This window comes from Rutidosis leptorrhynchoides, chromosome 3 (genome assembly GCF_046630445.1).
Source record: "Rutidosis leptorrhynchoides isolate AG116_Rl617_1_P2 chromosome 3, CSIRO_AGI_Rlap_v1, whole genome shotgun sequence".
Taxonomy (NCBI): Eukaryota; Viridiplantae; Streptophyta; class Magnoliopsida; order Asterales; family Asteraceae; genus Rutidosis; species Rutidosis leptorrhynchoides.
In genome coordinates, this window is record NC_092335.1 from 621,707,523 (window position 1) to 621,727,189 (window position 19,667).

At 36.3% G+C, this 19,667-nt stretch overlaps 1 long non-coding RNA gene across 1 annotated transcript; it reads left to right on the forward strand.

Moving 5' to 3' along the window:
• Window positions 1–17,537: 17,537 nt before the first annotated feature.
• Window positions 17,538–18,529, forward strand: LOC139898953 (uncharacterized). The gene is made up of 3 exons (XR_011777217.1): window positions 17,538–17,980; window positions 18,183–18,322; window positions 18,471–18,529. It is a non-coding gene; the product is annotated as an uncharacterized lncRNA (long non-coding RNA).
• The last annotated feature ends 1,138 nt before the right edge of the window (window positions 18,530–19,667 follow it).

The window sequence follows — 19,667 nt, forward strand, 5'->3', positions numbered from 1 at the left end:
TACTTGGTACATTACCGGACTCTTGGAAGACTTTTAGGACATCTTTGTCCAACTCTGCACCGAATGGTACTATCACCATGGAATTGGCTAAGGGTAGTATTTTAAATGAATAGATGAGAAGAAAGTCACAAGGTTCCTCTTCACAGTCAGATATCTTGATCACAGAAATCCGGGGGAGAAGTCATAGTAGAGGTCAGGGTAAAAGAGGCATCCATCGTAGCAGCTCACGCAAAGGCAAATTTGCAAATGTTCAGTGTTATAATTGTCATGAAAAGGGGCACACAAAGTGGTATTGTCCAAAGTTGAAGAATGAGAAGAAAAAAGGTATATGACAAGAATAAACAAAAGAAAAGTGATGGTGGTGATGATGATAAGGTTGAAGTTAACGCTATCACAGATGAGTTCTTTGTTTGTATTGATTATGATATGATCAATCTTACTCATGATGACACGAGTTGGATTGTTGATAGTGGTGCTACATGTCATGTTGCAATTTGTAGAGATCACTTCTTATCTTACACTCCAGGTGACTATGGATTTGCTAGGATGGGTAATCCCGGGTTATCAAAGATCGTTTGTATTGGAGATGTTTGTTTGAAATTTGACACGGGAATGGAGTTAGTTTTGCATAATGTAAAACATGTTCCGGATATGAGACTTAATGTTATTTCAACAGGCATTCTTGATGATGGTGGTTATTATAACGGTTTTGGTAATGGTATTTGAAAACTAACTCTTGGTTCTATGATAGTGGGAAGAGGCAAGAAAGACTCAAGATTACACATCACGCGTTCGAAGATCATCTAGAACATTGTTAACGCAGTGGACAATGTTGATTCTACTGAGTTGTGGCATAAAAGACTTGGCCACATGAGTGAAAAGGGGATGTCTATCTTGTTCAAGAAGAATGTGTTGTCGGGTGTTAGTGGTATTGATTTGAGTAAGTGTTCTCACTGTTTGGCAGGAAAACAGACCAGAGTTGTGTTTAAGAGTCATTCTTCTTTTCGAATGGAGAACGTACTTGATCTAGTTCATTCGGATGTTTGTGGGCCTATGAAGACTAGAACACTTGGTAAATGTTCCTACTTTGTTACATTCATTGATGATCATTCCAGGAAGGTGTGGGTTTACACCTTAAAGTCAAAAGATCAAGTATTTGAGAAGTTTAAGGAATTTCATGCACTAATTGAAAGGCAAACGGGGAAGAAACTCAAGTGTATTCGGACTGATAATGGCGGTGAATACATTGACATATTTGATGCTTACTGTAAGGAGAATGGTATTCGGCATCAAAAGACTCCACCAAAGACATCTCAGTTGAATGGCTTAGCAGAGAGGATGAACAGAACTTTGGTTGAGAGAGTTAGATGTTTGCTTTCACATGCAGGGTTGTCCGATTCCTTTTGGGGTGAGGCTTTAAATACGGCAGTTCATATTATTAATCTAACCCCTTGTGTTCCTTTGCGTTTTGATGTTCCTAACAGGGTTTGGAGCGGCAAAGATGTTTCTTACCGTCATTTACGAGTTTTTGGATGTAAAGCTTTTGTTCATGTTCCCAAAGATGAGAGGTCAAAGCTTGATATGAAGACTAAGCCATGTGTATTCCTCGGCTATGGTGAAGATGATTTTGGGTACAGGTTATATGATCCAGTTCAGAAGAAACTTGTACGAAGCCGAGATGTTGTTTTTACAGAAGATCAGATGTTAAAAGATGTTGAGAAGACAGATTCAGTTCCTCAACCTAGTACTGATCTTGCTGATTTGGATCTGGTTACTCCACAATATATTGATTCACATGTTAATGATGATGTTCATGATAATGAACATGGTACTGATGATAATGATGCTCCGGAGCAGTTAGAGATTCCAGTACCAGATGTGCCCTCATTTGTCCCACTTAGGCGGTCTACTCGAGACCGTCATCCTTCTGTTAGATATTCTGCTGATGAGTATGTACTACTCACTAATGGGGGAGAGCCAGAGTGTTATTCAGAAGCAATGAAAGATGAGCATAAGAAAGAGTGGGGTGAAGCTATGCAAGATGAGATGAATTCTTTGTATGAGAACAATACTTATGACCTGGTGAAGTTACCTAAAGGCAAAAGAGCTTTGAGAAACAAATGGGTATTCAAAGTGAAGACAGATGAGCTTACTTCACAACCAAGGTACAAAGCTAGGTTAGTCGTTAAAGGATTCAACCAGAAAAAGGGTATTGATTTTGATGAGATTTTCTCTCCGGTCTTGAAGATGGGATCTATTCGAGTGGTTCTTGGGTTAGCTGCTAGTCTTGATCTTGAGGTTGAACAAATGGATGTCAAGACTGCTTTTCTTCACGGTGATTTGGATAAGGAAATCTACATGATGCAACCTGAAGGTTTTTGGGTTAAGGGTAAAGAAGATTATGTTTGTAGACTTCAGAAAAGTCTATATGGGTTGAAGCAAGCACCTAGACAGTGGTATAAGAAGTTTGAGTCGGTTATAGAAAAGCAAGGCTACCGAAAGACAACTTCAGATCATTGTGTTTTCTTTCAGAGGTTTGGTGATGATGATTTCATCATATTGTTGTTATACGTTGATGATATGTTGATTGTTGGTAAAAATATTAAAAGAATTGCGCAGTTGAAGAGAGAATTGAGCAAGTCTTTTGCTATGAAAGACTTAGGGCCAGCAAAACAGATTCTTGGCATTCGTATTTTTAGAGATAGAGGTGCTAAGACGTTACATATATCACAAGAGCAATACATTGAAAAGGTGCTTAGTAGATTCAACATGGAGAATGCTAAAGTGGTTAGTTCCCCTCTTACTAACAACTTTAAGCTAACAGATAGAGATTGCCCTACTTCAAATGAGGATGTTGAAGAGATGGATAAAGTTTCATATGCTTCAGCGGTTGGTAGCTTGATGTATGCTATGGTGTGTACTAGGCCTGATATAGCTCATGCGGTAGGTGTTGTTAGTCGGTTTATGTCAAATCCGGGTAAGAAGCATTGGGAAGCAGTTAAATGGATTATGAGATATTTACGAGGTAGTTCAAAATTGGGTATCACGTTTGGAAATGGAGAGCCGATGCTTGTTGGTTATACAGACTCAGATATGGCAGGAAACAAAGATAACATGAAGTCCACTTCTGGATATTTGATGACTTTCGCAGGGGGAGCGGTTTCATGGCAATCAAGGTTACAAAAGTGTGTTGCATTGTCTACGACCGAGGCTGAGTATATGGCAGCAATAGAAGCGTGCAAAGAACTATTATGGATGAAAAGGTTTCTACAAGACCTTGGGTTTAAGCAATCACGATATGTGGTTCTTTGTGATAATGAGAGTGCGATTCATTTGGTTAGAAATTCTATGTATCATAAGCGGACAAAACATATAGATGTGCGGTATCATTGGATTAGAGAACGTCTTGAAGATGGTTCATTTGAACTTGATAAAGTTCATACCGATGATAATGGTTCTGACATATTCACAAAGGCTTTAGAAAGTGAGAAGCTCAAGGTATGTTGCTCGATCGCCGGGATGGCGATCCTTTCCTCATAATTGGAAAGGGGGAGATTTGTTGGGTTTATTAGTGGGTTTTCAATATGATGAAACTTTAACCCAAAGTCTAAAGCCCAACAATTTAGGTCCAAATGATTGGTTGACTTGGTCAAACATTTGAGGGCATTATTTTGAATTGTTTCTAGCTATCTTCAATTGATATGAGAGAGAGAGAGAGAGAGAGAGAGAGAGAGAGAGATCAGATAGAGATCAAGAAAAAGAGTGAAAAACACATTTCCCGTCTACAGTGACAGCAGGCCAAAAAAGAGACGATCCCCGGAGATCCGACAGTTGAATCTTCATGATATTTGGGCTGTGTCTTCCTGACATCAGTGCCAACATTTTCAACCGTTGAATTCATCTAAAAAAGGCCTGTAGCTCGTGATTTTGCTGCTGGAACAGAGGGCAGTTTATTGGTAGTGTTGTTCATCTTTTGTCTTTAATTTCTTCATATACTTGTTGATTATTGTTGTTCAAGAGTATGATGATGTTGTATACCTCTAGTTGAGCTAGAGAAGGATTATTGTATTGCTCTCTTGTTGATGATAGTGGAATTTAAGTGGCTTACGAGTCCCGTGGTTTTTACTCTCGATATTGAGAGGTTTTCCACGTAAAAAGTCTCGTGTGTATTGTGTGTGCTTGATTATTTCGTATTTGCTGATTTGGGACAGAATTGGGGCTGATTTGTGGTGATTGTGGTATACCTTATTTGTTAGTTTCCTCACGGGTTCATACGGGTCGGGAAATGTTTGTCAAACGGGTTTGTTTCCGTTTTGTAGATTGCCCGTTGTGACCTATTTTCCCATCACTTTTTAATAGGAACTTTATAGAGTTTTTAAACATTTTTTTTTCACGGTTATAAAAATAATTTCAGGGAATAAGTATGTAACATCGACTTTGTTTGTTGGAGAATTTGTCACAATGCATGCAACCATATCTAATATGTGTTTAATGAAGATGAGAAAGAGAGAAAGATAGCTTTGTGGATGAAACCTAAATATGACAAATATTTGGACAACATCGATAATATAAATATTTTGTTATATGTGCATCAGTTTTGGATCCTTGAAATAAGTTGGTTTTTTTGTTGGTTATTGTTTGGAGCTGATATATGGTACTGATACAAAACAAAACAAAAAAAATTAGTGAGATTGGTAAACGAGTGACGAATACCTTGGATGATTTGATCTATCAGTACAAGGAAAAAGCAGAATTACGAAAGAAAAAGGACACATATGTCTCTTTGTCATTTACTTCTGGTGCTGCTATTGGTGCTATCGATATTGATATAGAAGATGGTTATGAAAAATATCTAAAAAATTGTGGCGTTGGAGTTAATGACGGAATGCCAGATTTATTTAAGAGACGCGACATACAAGAAGATAAAAGGAGATGATACATATGATGTTTTAGGTTGGTGGAAGCTAAATTTGGTGAAGTTCCCCAAACTTTTTCAAGTTGCAAGACATGTGTTGGTAATGCCAGTCTCCACGGTTGCTAGTGAAATGTCCCGTTCTTATTGACTAAAAACGTTCCATATTAATTGATTTCGTTGCGAGGTTTTGACCTCTATATGAGACGTTTTTCAAAGACTGCATTCATTTTTAAAACAAACCATAACCTTTATTTCATAGATAAAGGTTTTAAAAAGCTTTACGTAGATTATCAAATAATGATAATCTAAAATATCCTGTTTACACACGACCATTACATAATGGTTTACAATACAAATATGTTACAACAAAATAAGTTTCTTGAATGCAGTTTTTACACAATATCATACAAGCATGGACTCCAAATCTCGTCCTTATTTAAGTATGCGACAGCGGAAGCTCTTAATAATCACCTGAGAATAAACATGCTTAAAACGTCAACAAAAATGTTGGTGAGTTATAGGTTTAACCTATATATATCAAATCATAATAATAGACCACAAGATTTCATATTTCAATACACATCCCATACATAGAGATAAAAATCATTCATATGGTGAATACCTGGTAACCGACAATAACAAGATGCATATATAAGAATATCCCCATCATTCCGGGACACCCTTCGGATATGATATAAATTTCGAAGTACTAAAGCATCTGGTACTTTGGATGGGGTTTGTTAGGCCCAATAGATCTATCTTTAGGATTCGCGTCAATTAGGGTGTCTGTTCCCTAATTCTTAGATTACCAGACTTAATAAAAAGGGGCATATTCGATTTCGATAATTCAACCATAGAATGTAGTTTCACGTACTTGTGTCTATTTTGTAAATCATTTATAAAACCTGCATGTATTCTCATCCCAAAAATATTAGATTTTAAAAGTGGGACTATAACTCACTTTCACAGATTTTTACTTCGTCGGGAAGTAAGACTTGGCCACTGGTTGATTCACGAACCTTAAGTTCCTTGGATAAACCTACTGGAAAAGAGAAAAGTGGATCTAGCTTCAATGGATCCTTGGATGGCTCGAAGTTCTTGTATTAGAATGATAACCTACTGTAATAAACAAAGATTTCTTGAGGTTGGATGATCACCTTACAAGATTGGAAGTGAGCTAGCAAACTTGAAAGTATTCTTGATTTTATGTAACTAGAACTTTTGGAATTTATGAAGAACACTTAGAACTTGAAGATAGAACTTGAGAGAGATCAATTAGATGAATAAAATTGAAGAATGAAAGTGTTTGTAGGTGTTTTTGGTCGTTGGTGTATGGATTAGATATAAAGGATATGTAATTTTGTTTTCATGTAAATAAGTCATGAATGATTACTCATATTTTTGTAATTTTATGAGATATTTCATGCTAGTTGCCAAATGATGGTTCCCACATGTGTTAGGTGACTCACATGGGCTGCTAAGAGCTGATCATTGGAGTGTATATACTAATAGTACATACATCTAAAAGCTGTGTATTGTACGAGTACGAATACGGGTGCATACGAGTAGAATTGTTGATGAAACTGAACGAGGATGTAATTGTAAGCATTTTTGTTAAGTAGAAGTATTTTGATAAGTGTCTTGAAGTCTTTCAAAAGTGTATGAATACATATTAAAACACTACATGTATATACATTTGAACTGAGTCGTTAAGTCATCGTTAGTCGTTACATGTAAATGTTGTTTTGAAACCTTTAGGTTAACGATCTTGTTGAATGTTGTTAACCCATTGTTTATTATAACAAATGAGATATTAAATTGTTATATTATCATGATATTATGATATATAATATATCTCAGTATGATGTATATACAGTTAAATGTCGTTACAACGATAATCGTTACATATATGTCTCGTTTCGAAATCATTAAGTTAGTAGTCTTATTTTTACATATGTATTTCATTGTTAATACACTTAATAATATATTTACTTATCATTTAACATAATTAACCAAGTGTATCAATATCTTAATATGATTCATATGTACCTAGTAAGACGTTGTTATAACGATAATCGTTATATATATCGTTTTCGAGTTTCTTAAATTAATAGTCTCATTTTTATGTATATAACTCATTGTTAAAATACCTAATGAGATACATACTTATAATAAAAACATGTTAACTTTATATATAACCATATATATGTCATCGTATAGTTTTTACAAGTTTTAACGTTCGTGAATCACCGGTCAACTTGGGTGGTCAATTGTCTATATGAAACATATTTCAATTAATCAAGTCATAACAAGTTTGATTGCTTAACATGTTGGAAACATTTAATCATGTAAATATCAATCTCAATTAATATATATAAACATGGAAAACTTCGGGTCACTACAGTACCTACCCGTTAAATAAATTTCGTCCCGAAATTTTAAGCTGTTGAAGGTGTTGACGAATCTTCTGGAAATAGATGCGGGTATTTCTTCTTCATCTGATCTTCACGCTCCCAGGTGAACTCGGGTCCTCTACGAGCATTCCATCGAACCTTAACAATTGGTATCTTGTTTTGCTTAAGTCTTTTAACCTCACGATCCTTTATTTCGACGGGTTCTTCGATGAATTGAAGTTTTTCGTTGATTTGGATTTCATCTAACGGAATAGTGAGATCTTCTTTAGCAAAACATTTCTTTAAATTCGAGACGTGGAAAGTGTTATGTACAGCCACGAGTTGTTGAGGTAACTCTATTCGGTAAGCTACTGGTCCGACACGATCAATAATCTTGAATGGTCCAATATACCTTGGATTTAATTTCCCTCGTTTACCAAATCGAACAACGCCTTTCCAAGGTGCAAATTTAAGCATGACCATCTCTCCAATTTCAAATTCTATATCTTTTCTTTTAATGTCAGCGTAGCTCTTTTGTCGACTTTGGGCGGTTTTCAACCGTTGTTGAATTTGGATGATCTTCTCGGTAGTTTCTTGTATAATCTCCGGACCCGTAATCTGTCTATCCCCCACTTCACTCCAACAAATCGGAGACCTGCACTTTCTACCATAAAGTGCTTCAAACGGCGCCATCTCAATGCTTGAATGGTAGCTGTTGTTGTAGGAAAATTCTGCTAACGGTAGATGTCGATCCCAACTGTTTCCGAAATCAATAACACATGCTCGTAGCATGTCTTCAAGCGTTTGTATCGTCCTTTCGCTCTGCCCATCAGTTTGTGGATGATAGGCAGTACTCATGTCTAGACGAGTTCCTAATGCTTGCTGTAATGTCTGCCAGAATCTTGAAATAAATCTGCCATCCCTATCAGAGATAATAGAGATTGGTATTCCATGTCTGGAGACGACTTCCTTCAAATACAGTCGTGCTAACTTCTCCATCTTGTCATCTTCTCTTATTGGCAGGAAGTGTGCTGATTTGGTGAGACGATCAACTATTACCCAAATAGTATCAAAACCACTTGCAGTCCTTGGCAATTTAGTGATGAAATCCATGGTAATGTTTTCCCATTTCCATTCCGGGATTTCGGGTTGTTGAAGTAGACCTGATGGTTTCGGATGCTCAGCTTTAACCTTAGAACACGTCAAACATTCTCCTACGTATTTAGCAACATCGGCTTTCATACCCGGCCACCAAAAATGTTTCTTGAGATCCTTGTACATCTTCCCCGTTCCAGGATGTATTGAGTATCTGGTTTTATGAGCTTCTCTAAGTACCATTTCTCTCATATCTCCAAATTTTGGTACCCAAATCCTTTCAGCCCTATACCGGGTTCCGTCTTCCCGAATATTAAGATGCTTCTCCGATCCTTTGGGTATTTCATCCTTTAAATTTCCCTCTTTTAAAACTCCTTGTTGCGCCTCCTTTATTTGAGTAGTAATGTTATTATGAATCATTATATTCATAGATTTTACTCGAATGGGTTCTCTGTCCTTCCTGCTCAAGGCATCGGCTACCACATTTGCCTTCCCCGGGTGGTAACGAATCTCAAAGTCGTAATCATTCAATAATTCAATCCACCTACGCTGCCTCATATTCAGTTGTTTCTGATTAAATATGTGTTGAAGACTTTTGTGGTCGGTATATATAATACTTTTGACCCCATATAAGTAGTGCCTCCAAGTCTTTAATGCAAAAACAACCGCGCCTAATTCCAAATCATGCGTCGTATAATTTTGTTCGTGAATCTTCAATTGTCTAGACGCATAAGCAATCACCTTCGTTCGTTGCATTAATACACAACCGAGACCTTGCTTTGATGCATCACAATAAATCACAAAATCATCATTCCCTTCAGGCAATGACAATATAGGTGCCGTAGTTAGCTTTTTCTTCAATAACTGAAACGCTTTCTCTTGTTCATCATTCCATTCAAATTTCTTCCCTTTATGCGTTAATGCAGTCAAGGGTTTTGCTATTCTGGAAAAGTCTTGGATGAACCTTCTGTAGTAACCAGCTAGTCCTAAAAACTGGCGTATGTGTTTCGGAGTTTTCGGGGTTTCCCTCTTTTCAACAGTTTCTATCTTTGCCGGATCCACCTTAATACCTTCTTTGTTCACTATGTGACCGAGGAATTGAACTTCTTCCAACCAAAATGCACACTTTGAAAACTTAGCGTACAATTCTTCCTTCCTCAATACTTCTAACACCTTTCTCAAATGTTCACCGTGTTCTTGGTCATTCTTTGAGTAAATAAGTATGTCATCAATGAAAACAATGACAAACTTGTCAAGGTATGGTCCACACACTCGGTTCATAAGGTCCATGAACACAGCTGGTGCATTAGTTAAACCAAAAGGCATGACCATAAACTCGTAATGACCGTAACGTGTTCTGAAAGCAGTCTTTGGAATATCATCTTCTTTCACCCGCATTTGATGATACCCGGAACGTAAGTCAATCTTTGAATAAACAGACGAGCCTTGTAGTTAATCAAATAAGTCGTCGATTCTCGGTAGTGGGTAGCGGTTCTTGATGGTAAGTTTGTTCAACTCTCGGTAGTCGATACACAACCTGAATGTACCATCTTTCTTCTTGACAAACAAAACAGGAGCTCCCCACGGTGATGTGCTTGGTCGAATGAAACCACGCTCTAAAAGTTCTTGTAATTGGCTTTGCAGTTCTTTCATCTCGCTGGGTGCGAGTCTGTAAGGAGCACGAGCTATTGGTGCAGCTCCTGGTACAAGATCTATTTGAAATTCAACGGATCGATGTGGGGGTAATCCCGGTAATTCTTTCGGAAATACATCGGGAAATTCTTTTGCAATGGGAACATCATTGATGCTCTTTTCTTCAGTTTGTACTTTCTCGACGTGTGCTAGAACAGCATAGCAACCTTTTCTTATTAGTTTTTGTGCCTTCAAATTACTAATAAGATGTAGCTTCGTGTTGCCCTTTTCTCCGTACACCATTAAGGGTTTTCCTTTTTCTCGTATAATGCGAATTGCATTTTTGTAACAAACGATCTCCGCTTTCACTTCTTTCAACCAGTCCATACCGATTATCACATCAAAACTCCCTAACTCTACTTGTATCAAATCAATCTTAAATGTTTCGCTAACCAGTTTAATTTCTCGATTCCGACATATATTATCTGCTGAAATTAATTTACCATTTGCTAATTCGAGTAAAAATTTACTATCCAAAGGCGTCAATGGACAACTTAATTTAGCACAAAAATCTCTACTCATATAACTTCTATCCGCACCCGAATCAAATAAAACGTAAGCAGATTTATTGTCAATAAGAAACGTACCCGTAACAAGCTCCAGGTCTTCCTGTGCCTCTACCGCATTAATATTGAAAACTCTTCCACGGCCTTGTCCATTCGTGTTCTCCTGGTTCGGGCAATTTCTAATAATGTGGCCTGGTTTTCCACATTTATAACAAACTACATTGGCATAACTTGCTCCGACACTACTTGCTCCGCCATTACTCGTTCCGACACCATTTGTTCCTTTCGTTCTATTAACCCCTGGTCCGTAGACCTCACACTTCGCCGCGCTATGACCATTTCTTTTACACTTGTTGCAAAATTTGGTGCAGAACCCCGAGTGATTCTTTTCACACCTTTGGCATAGCTGCTTCTGATTGTTGTTGTTGTTGTTGGGATGATTGTTGTAGTTGCTGTTGTTGTTGTTGTTGTTGTTGTTGTTGTTGTTGTTGTTGTTGTTGGGCCGTTTGTTGTAGTTGCGATTGATGTTGCGATTGTTGGGATAATTGTTGCGATTATTGTTGTAATTGCTGTTGTTGTTGTATTGGTGATTCTTATCACCGTTTTCCTCCCACTTTCTTTTGACTTGCTTCACATTGGCCTCTTCAGCAGTCTGTTCTTTAATTCTTTCTTCAATTTGGTTCACGAGTTTGTGAGCCATTCTACATGCCTGTTGTATGGAGGCGGGCTCGTGTGAACTTATATCTTCTTGGATTCTTTCCGGTAATCCTTTCACAAACGCGTCGATCTTCTCTTCCTCATCTTCGAATGCTCCCGGACACAATAGGCACAATTCTGTGAATCGTCTTTCGTACGTGGTAATATCAAATCCTTGGGTTCGTAACCCTCTAAGTTCTGTCTTGAGCTTATTGACCTCGGTTCTGGGACGGTACTTCTCGTTCATCAAGTGCTTGAATGCTGACCACGGTAGTGCGTACGCATCGTCTTGTCCCACTTGCTCTAGATAGGTATTCCACCATGTTAACGCAGAACCTGTGAAGGTATGCGTAGCGTACTTTACTTTGTCCTCTTCAGTACACTTACTTATGGCAAACACCGATTCGACCTTCTCGGTCCACCGTTTCAATCCGATCGGTCCTTCGGTTCCATCAAATTCCAAAGGTTTGCAGGCAGTGAATTCTTTGTAGGTGCATCCTACACGATTTCCTGTACTGCTAGATCCAAGGTTATTGTTGGTATGTAGCGCAGCCTGTACTGCGGCTATGTTTGAAGCTAGAAAAGTACGGAATTCCTCTTCATTCATATTCACGGTGTGTCGAGTAGTCGGTGCCATTTCCTTCAAAATAGTTAAATGGAACAAGTTAATCATACAGAATATTAAGAGTAGTTAATAGTATTTCGTAGCATAATATGAACTCATTTATAAAAGCTTTTTCTTCATATTAGCATTTTATAAGTTTAAATTCGGGTAGTACCTACCCGTTAAGTTCATACTTAGTAGCTAATATACAATTCAACTACTACAATTCTATATGAAAAACTGATTATAATAATATTTCGCGTTCAAACTTTTATACAATATTTTACAAACTTACAATACCGCTTATTTTACATAAAGCATGAAATATAGCACACAATAACTTTGATACAAGATAGTTGTGAAGACAATTCTAGCTAGTACACAAGTCGTTCAGCAAAGGCAATAAAGACACGTAATTCATACGTCCAGAAACAAGTCATGCATTCTGGTTTTACTAGGACTACTTCCCATCCTTGGTCTTGTGCAACATAACCGTTATGGCCTTTGATAAGACAGCGTGTTGTAACGTCATCAAAGGGACGAGGGTTACGTAATGTCCAACAGTCCCGTAATAATCTAAAAACCTCATTTCTTACCCCAATTACCGACTCCGTCACTTGTGGAAACGTTTTGTTTAATAGTTGTAGCCCGATGTTCTTGTTCTCACTTTGGTGAGAAGCGAACATTACTAATCCGTAAGCATAACATGCTTCTTTATGTTGCATGTTAGCCGCTTTTTCTAAATCACGAAGTCCAATATTCGGATATATTGAGTCAAAATAATTTCTTAACCCGTTGCGTAAAATAGCATTTGGGTTCCCCGCAATATATGCATCAAAGTAAACACATCGTAACTTATGGGTTTCCCAATGTGATATCCCCCATCTTTCAAACGAAAGTCTCTTATAAACCAAGACATTCTTGGAACGTTCTTCGAATGTCTTACAAACTGATCTCGCCTTAAATAGTTGTGCCGAAGAATTCTGGCCGACTCTAGACAAGATTTCATCAATCATGTCTCCGGGTAGGTCTCTTAAAATATTGGGTTGTCTATCCATTTTGTGTTTTTAAACTGTAAAATAGACAAGAGTTAGATTCATAAAAAAATACTTATTAATACAAGCAATTTTTACATATATCATAAAGCATAAGAACACTATATTACATATATTACACCACACGAATAAAACTATCTTATTCCGACTCGCTCGTTTCTTCTTCTTCGGTTTTGGTTCGTTTTGCCAAGTTTCTAGGGATATATGATGTTCCCCTAATACGAGCCGTCGTTGTCCACATTGGTTTAGAAAAACCTGGTGGTTTAGAGGTTCCCGGGTCATTGTTACAACTTAAGGACTTCGGGGGTTGACGATACATATAAAGTTCATCGGGGTTGGAATTAGATTTCTCTATTTTTATGCCCTTTCCCTTATTATTTTCTTTTGCCTTTTTAAATTCAGTTGGGGTAATTTCTATAACATCATCGGAATTCTCGTCGGAATCCGATTCATCGGAGAATTGGTAATCCTCCCAATATTTTGCTTCCTTGGCGGAAACACCATTGACCATAATTAACTTTGGTCGGTTGGTTGAGGATTTTCTTTTACTTAACCGTTTTATTATTTCCCCCACCGGTTCTATTTCTTCATCCGGTTCCGATTCTTCTTCCGGTTCCGATTCTTCTTCCGGTTCCGACTCTTCTTCCGGTTCCTCTTCGGGAACTTGTGAATCAGTCCACAAATCATTCCAATTTACATTTGACTCTTCATTATTATTAGGTGAGTCAATGGGACTTGTTCTAGAGGTAGACATCTATCACATAATATCAAACACGTTAAGAGATTAATATATCACATAATATTCATATGTTAAAAATATATAGTTTCCAACAAAAATGTTAAGCAATCATTTTTAAAGAAAACACGGTCGAAGTCCAGACTCACTAATGCATCCTAACAAACTCGATAAGACACACTAATGCAAATTTTCTGGTTCTCTAAGACAACGCTCGGATACCAACTGAAATGTCCCGTTCTTATTGACTAAAAACGTTCCATATTAATTGATTTCGTTGCGAGGTTTTGACCTCTATATGAGACGTTTTTCAAAGACTGCATTCATTTTTAAAACAAACCATAACCTTTATTTCATAGATAAAGGTTTTAAAAAGCTTTACGTAGATTATCAAATAATGATAATCTAAAATATCCTGTTTACACACGACCATTACATAATGGTTTACAATACAAATATGTTACAACAAAATAAGTTTCTTGAATGCAGTTTTTACACAATATCATACAAGCATGGACTCCAAATCTCGTCCTTATTTAAGTATGCGACAGCGGAAGCTCTTAATAATCACCTGAGAATAAACATGCTTAAAACGTCAACAAAAATGTTGGTGAGTTATAGGTTTAACCTATATATATCAAATCATAATAATAGACCACAAGATTTCATATTTCAATACACATCCCATACATAGAGATAAAAATCATTCATATGGTGAATACCTGGTAACCGACAATAACAAGATGCATATATAAGAATATCCCCATCATTCCGGGACACCCTTCGGATATGATATAAATTTTGAAGTACTAAAGCATCCGGTACTTTGGATGGGGTTTGTTAGGCCCAATAGATCTATCTTTAGGATTCGCGTCAATTAGGGTGTCTGTTCCCTAATTCTTAGATTACCAGACTTAATAAAAAGGGGCATATTCGATTTCGATAATTCAACCATAGAATGTAGTTTCACGTACTTGTGTCTATTTTGTAAATCATTTATAAAACCTGCATGTATTCTCATCCCAAAAATATTAGATTTTAAAAGTGGGACTATAACTCACTTTCACAGATTTTTACTTCGTCGGGAAGTAAGACTTGGCCACTGGTTGATTCACGAACCTTAAGTTCCTTGGATAAACCTACTGGAAAAGAGAAAAGTGGATCTAGCTTCAATGGATCCTTGGATGGCTCGAAGTTCTTGTATTAGAATGATAACCTACTGTAATAAACAAAGATTTCTTGAGGTTGGATGATCACCTTACAAGATTGGAAGTGAGCTAGCAAACTTGAAAGTATTCTTGATTTTATGTAACTAGAACTTTTGGAATTTATGAAGAACACTTAGAACTTGAAGATAGAACTTGAGAGAGATCAATTAGATGAATAAAATTGAAGAATGAAAGTGTTTGTAGGTGTTTTTGGTCGTGGGTGTATGGATTAGATATAAAGGATATGTAATTTTGTTTTCATGTAAATAAGTCATGAATGATTACTCATATTTTTGTAATTTTATGAGATATTTCATGCTAGTTGCCAAATGATGGTTCCCACATGTGTTAGGTGACTCACATGGGCTGCTAAGAGCTGATCATTGGAGTGTATATACTAATAGTACATACATCTAAAAGCTGTGTATTGTACGAGTACGAATACGGGTGCATACGAGTAGAATTGTTGATGAAACTGAACGAGGATGTAATTGTAAGCATTTTTGTTAAGTAGAAGTATTTTGATAAGTGTCTTGAAGTCTTTCAAAAGTGTATGAATACATATTAAAACACTACATGTATATACATTTGAACTGAGTCGTTAAGTCATCGTTAGTCGTTACATGTAAATGTTGTTTTGAAACCTTTAGGTTAACGATCTTGTTGAATGTTGTTAACCCATTGTTTATTATAACAAATGAGATATTAAATTGTTATATTATCATGATATTATGATATATAATATATCTCAGTATGATGTATATACAGTTAAATGTCGTTACAACGATAATCGTTACATATATGTCTCGTTTCGAAATCATTAAGTTAGTAGTCTTATTTTTACATATGTATTTCATTGTTAATACACTTAATAATATATTTACTTATCATTTAACATAATTAACCAAGTGTATCAATATCTTAATATGATTCATATGTACCTAGTAAGACGTTGTTATAACGATAATCGTTATATATATCGTTTTCGAGTTTCTTAAATTAATAGTCTCATTTTTATGTATATAACTCATTGTTAAAATACCTAATGAGATACATACTTATAATAAAAACATGTTAACTTTATATATAACCATATATATGTCATCGTATAGTTTTTACAAGTTTTAACGTTCGTGAATCACCGGTCAACTTGGGTGGTCAATTGTCTATATGAAACATATTTCAATTAATCAAGTCTTAACAAGTTTGATTGCTTAACATGTTGGAAACATTTAATCATGTAAATATCAATCTCAATTAATATATATAAACATGGAAAAGTTCGGGTCACTACAGCTAGTGAGTCAACTTTTAGTACCGTTGAAAAGGTTATCGGCAAGTTTAGAAGCTCTCTTACTCCATAACATCGGAAACCTTAGTTTGCAAACAAGATGTTGGGACTGTGCTCGCAGTTATCTGCGCCTCATGTAAGGGGGCGTGTTGAGTTGTCTCATCCTACATCGACAATGCAGTTAAATATTATGCTGCTTATAATGGCTTGGGTTTCTCAACCCCTCAAAATTAACTTTTGGGATTGAAATTGGCTCAAGTCTATTATTTCATAATAGGCTATCGGATAAATTTAGTTTGTTAGATAGAGGTCTGGTGGCCAATAACCTGTTATGTTCATCGCGTTCGTTGCATATCAAAGACTTTCCTCAAATTTTTTCGAGTGTAATGTTATTGCTTCTCAGGTTTGGGCATATCTTGCTAGTTTTCCAGTTAGTTACAGGTTGATCTATCTATTTGGCATACATTTGATGATTTGAGGAGTTGGATCTGTTCTACTCATCATAATGCTAAGACCGTTACCATTCTCGAAGTTATTTGCTATGCAACGATGTGGACCTTATGGCATTTTAGGAACGTGTGCATCTTCGAACTGAATAAATATAAGAAATCTCATCTTTTAATTGGTTTTCGTCTCGTTATAAGAAATCTAATCTTAATTGGAATTCTTGGCTTCAAAGCCCATTAATATCTTTGTGATTTTCTAGCGCTTTGGTAGCCTTTTATAAAATTCTCATATGTTCGGAGAAAAAAAAACAATCTACGAACATTTCCATAAGCTCACCATACTACCACATGCAATAGTTTTCATCTTCGACGCAAATGTAAATGTAAGTCAATTGTTCCCATACGTCCATACTTTAACATTAACAGAAAGAAAGAAAAGAACTCAGGTCAATATTATCGTACACCAAAGAAACTTCAATGATAGCTAATTTCCCAAACACCTAGGTACATTACGTCATTACTACACTTCTATTGAGAGAACCAAAAAAAATATACCTCATTGGTCCACGTTTACTCTCCCTCTCTTTTCACTATGGGAGTTGATCCGTACACCACCTTGTTTTCGCCATATACCACCAAAATAATTATTTGGACATTTCTACCCTTCATTTGAGAAGTTAAGGGGAGTTGGTGGTGAATAAAAGGAAGGGTAAAAATGTTCAAATAATTGTTTTGGTGGTGTATGGTAAAAATAAGTTGGTGTACGGATCACCTCCCTTTCCCTATTCACGTTTTTTTTTTTTTTTTTTTTTTTTTTTTAAATTCGGGAAACAAAAAGTGCCAAGAGGAGCAAAAACTGACCCGTCTCCTGTTCAGCCAAGCCATGCCTTCTCCCTTACCTTCTACTTCACCTCCATTCTTCACTCAAACGTAACCGGCTAAAACCTTATCTCTATTATCTCTCTCAGATCTAAAACATACAACAGATTCACAGACACATAAATCATCAAATTAGGGTTTCAGTTTTTGAATCTAAATGACAAAGAGACAACGTAGTCAAACGCGATCGTGGAGTGATGGTTTTTTTATCACAACATCGGCGCCATCTCCTGGTTCTTCTCCGGGCTGTCCTTCTTCACCGGTGCCTTCTGCTACGACGATGTTTCCGTCGCATGTTTTGAATCATCAATCATATCATCAAGTTTTTCTTATAATTTGTTGTGTAGCTTTCAGCTTTTAAGATCTGATAGGGTTTGCCTTTTGTAGGAAGGTTGTGTCGATTGTATTATCTGGTGAATATCAAAGGGAGTATGATCGAATTTGATATCATTTGCAACACAAAGGTAGCTTCTTTATTAATGCTTTAACATTAAGTATATACAGTATCATTTTTTGTGTTCAAGACTTATTGTCTCATGTTGAGGTTTGCATTCAGTTGAAGTAAAAATTATGTGCATACCAATATGCTAGAGCAGTATTGACCATGTAATTAGATGATAATTTTCCTATTTGATTGTTTTCTAAAAAACCATCGTGCTCTGATAGGATCGGATTTGGAATTGGCCTCTGGCCCTTTCGTCGTAGCAATGTCGAAATATGATGTTGGGTTGTTTCTAACCCATTGGTGGCATCTACTTTTGTGGTGTATGTTTTGTTTACTGGTGTGCTAGTCATAACCATAACAGGTACTTTCGTTTGTGCTTACTGACTATGTTGATTGTTATTTTTTGGCAAAAGCATCATCATTTTTGGATTCGTGAGTCCTTATATTTCTTTGTATACCTACATAGTCGTGCACTGCTGCTATTGACCTAACACAAAGGTTAGTTTCAGGTGCAACTGATCAATCTTGGTCGTTCGGTGAAACATCGATCCCGTTGAACCTTAAGGTACGCAACCATGCATGTTTCTACTGGCCTTATGGAGTGTCATCTTTTGTTATAATTTGCGTAGAACAATGTGAGGCTCTGAAAACGGACGATTATAACTTGAGCCTCGCAATGGAAAAAAATGGATCATATCTTAGCACAGTAAATTAGGCTGATTTACAATGTGAAGCAAGACATCCAAGAATTTTACTACGAAAGTATGAACCAAGTAAATTAGGCTGATTTACAATGTGAAGCAAGACATCCAAGAATAACTTGGCCACAACTTAAACCATAACCAATTCTGACCATGCCTAAAACAAAAGATACACTACTACAAAAATTTGAATAATTTAAACTATATCAACTGATAATCTGAAGAGACCTGATTGTACAAGTGATTATAAATACAAATCGTAAAAACTGATTGTTATGGTTTTCAACAGACTTCAAAGCAGCGGTACCTTAACTTTTGGCAAATAAATAGATCAAACCAATGAACATATATCATTGATTAAAGACCATCAACCAATTTTTTTATAAAGATATAAAAAAACATACGGAGTAGCAAATACCAAATCAAACAAATCAACACAATAATACTTTATTAATTGACTATGAAATATTAGTGAACATTACAGTAAGGCATCCCCACCTGCGATTTGAAAAAGAGACCATCGTGAAAAAACTGGTATGGCATCCCCAACTGCGATGTTAAGAAGAGACCTTTAGATTTTGTGGGAAAGAAAAATCAGAGAAACCTAAGATGTCGACCCTGTAAATTTTTTACTTTTGGATTTTCTAGGGTTTCTTTGGTTGTATTCTCGAGTCTTTCTTATAGTGGAAAAGAGTGGAGAAGAAAGAGGATGATAGTGTTTTACTATCCTTCCCAATCCGTCCAAATATGGGCGGAGAGTTTTGGTGACAAAATTTAAAGGTACTATCCTTCCTAATCATCCCCTCTCCTCTCATTTTCGCTAAAATTTAAAACTCGAGAATCGCTGTTATTTTTTAATCCATCAATCTCCTCTCCTTTCCATCCTAAATAAAAGCGTACTTTTATCCCTATATATTAATAATTATTTAGATTTAGATTAATGACATCTTTTTGATTTTTTCTTAACAAAGGAATTAGTCTAATAATGACATTATCATTATAGGA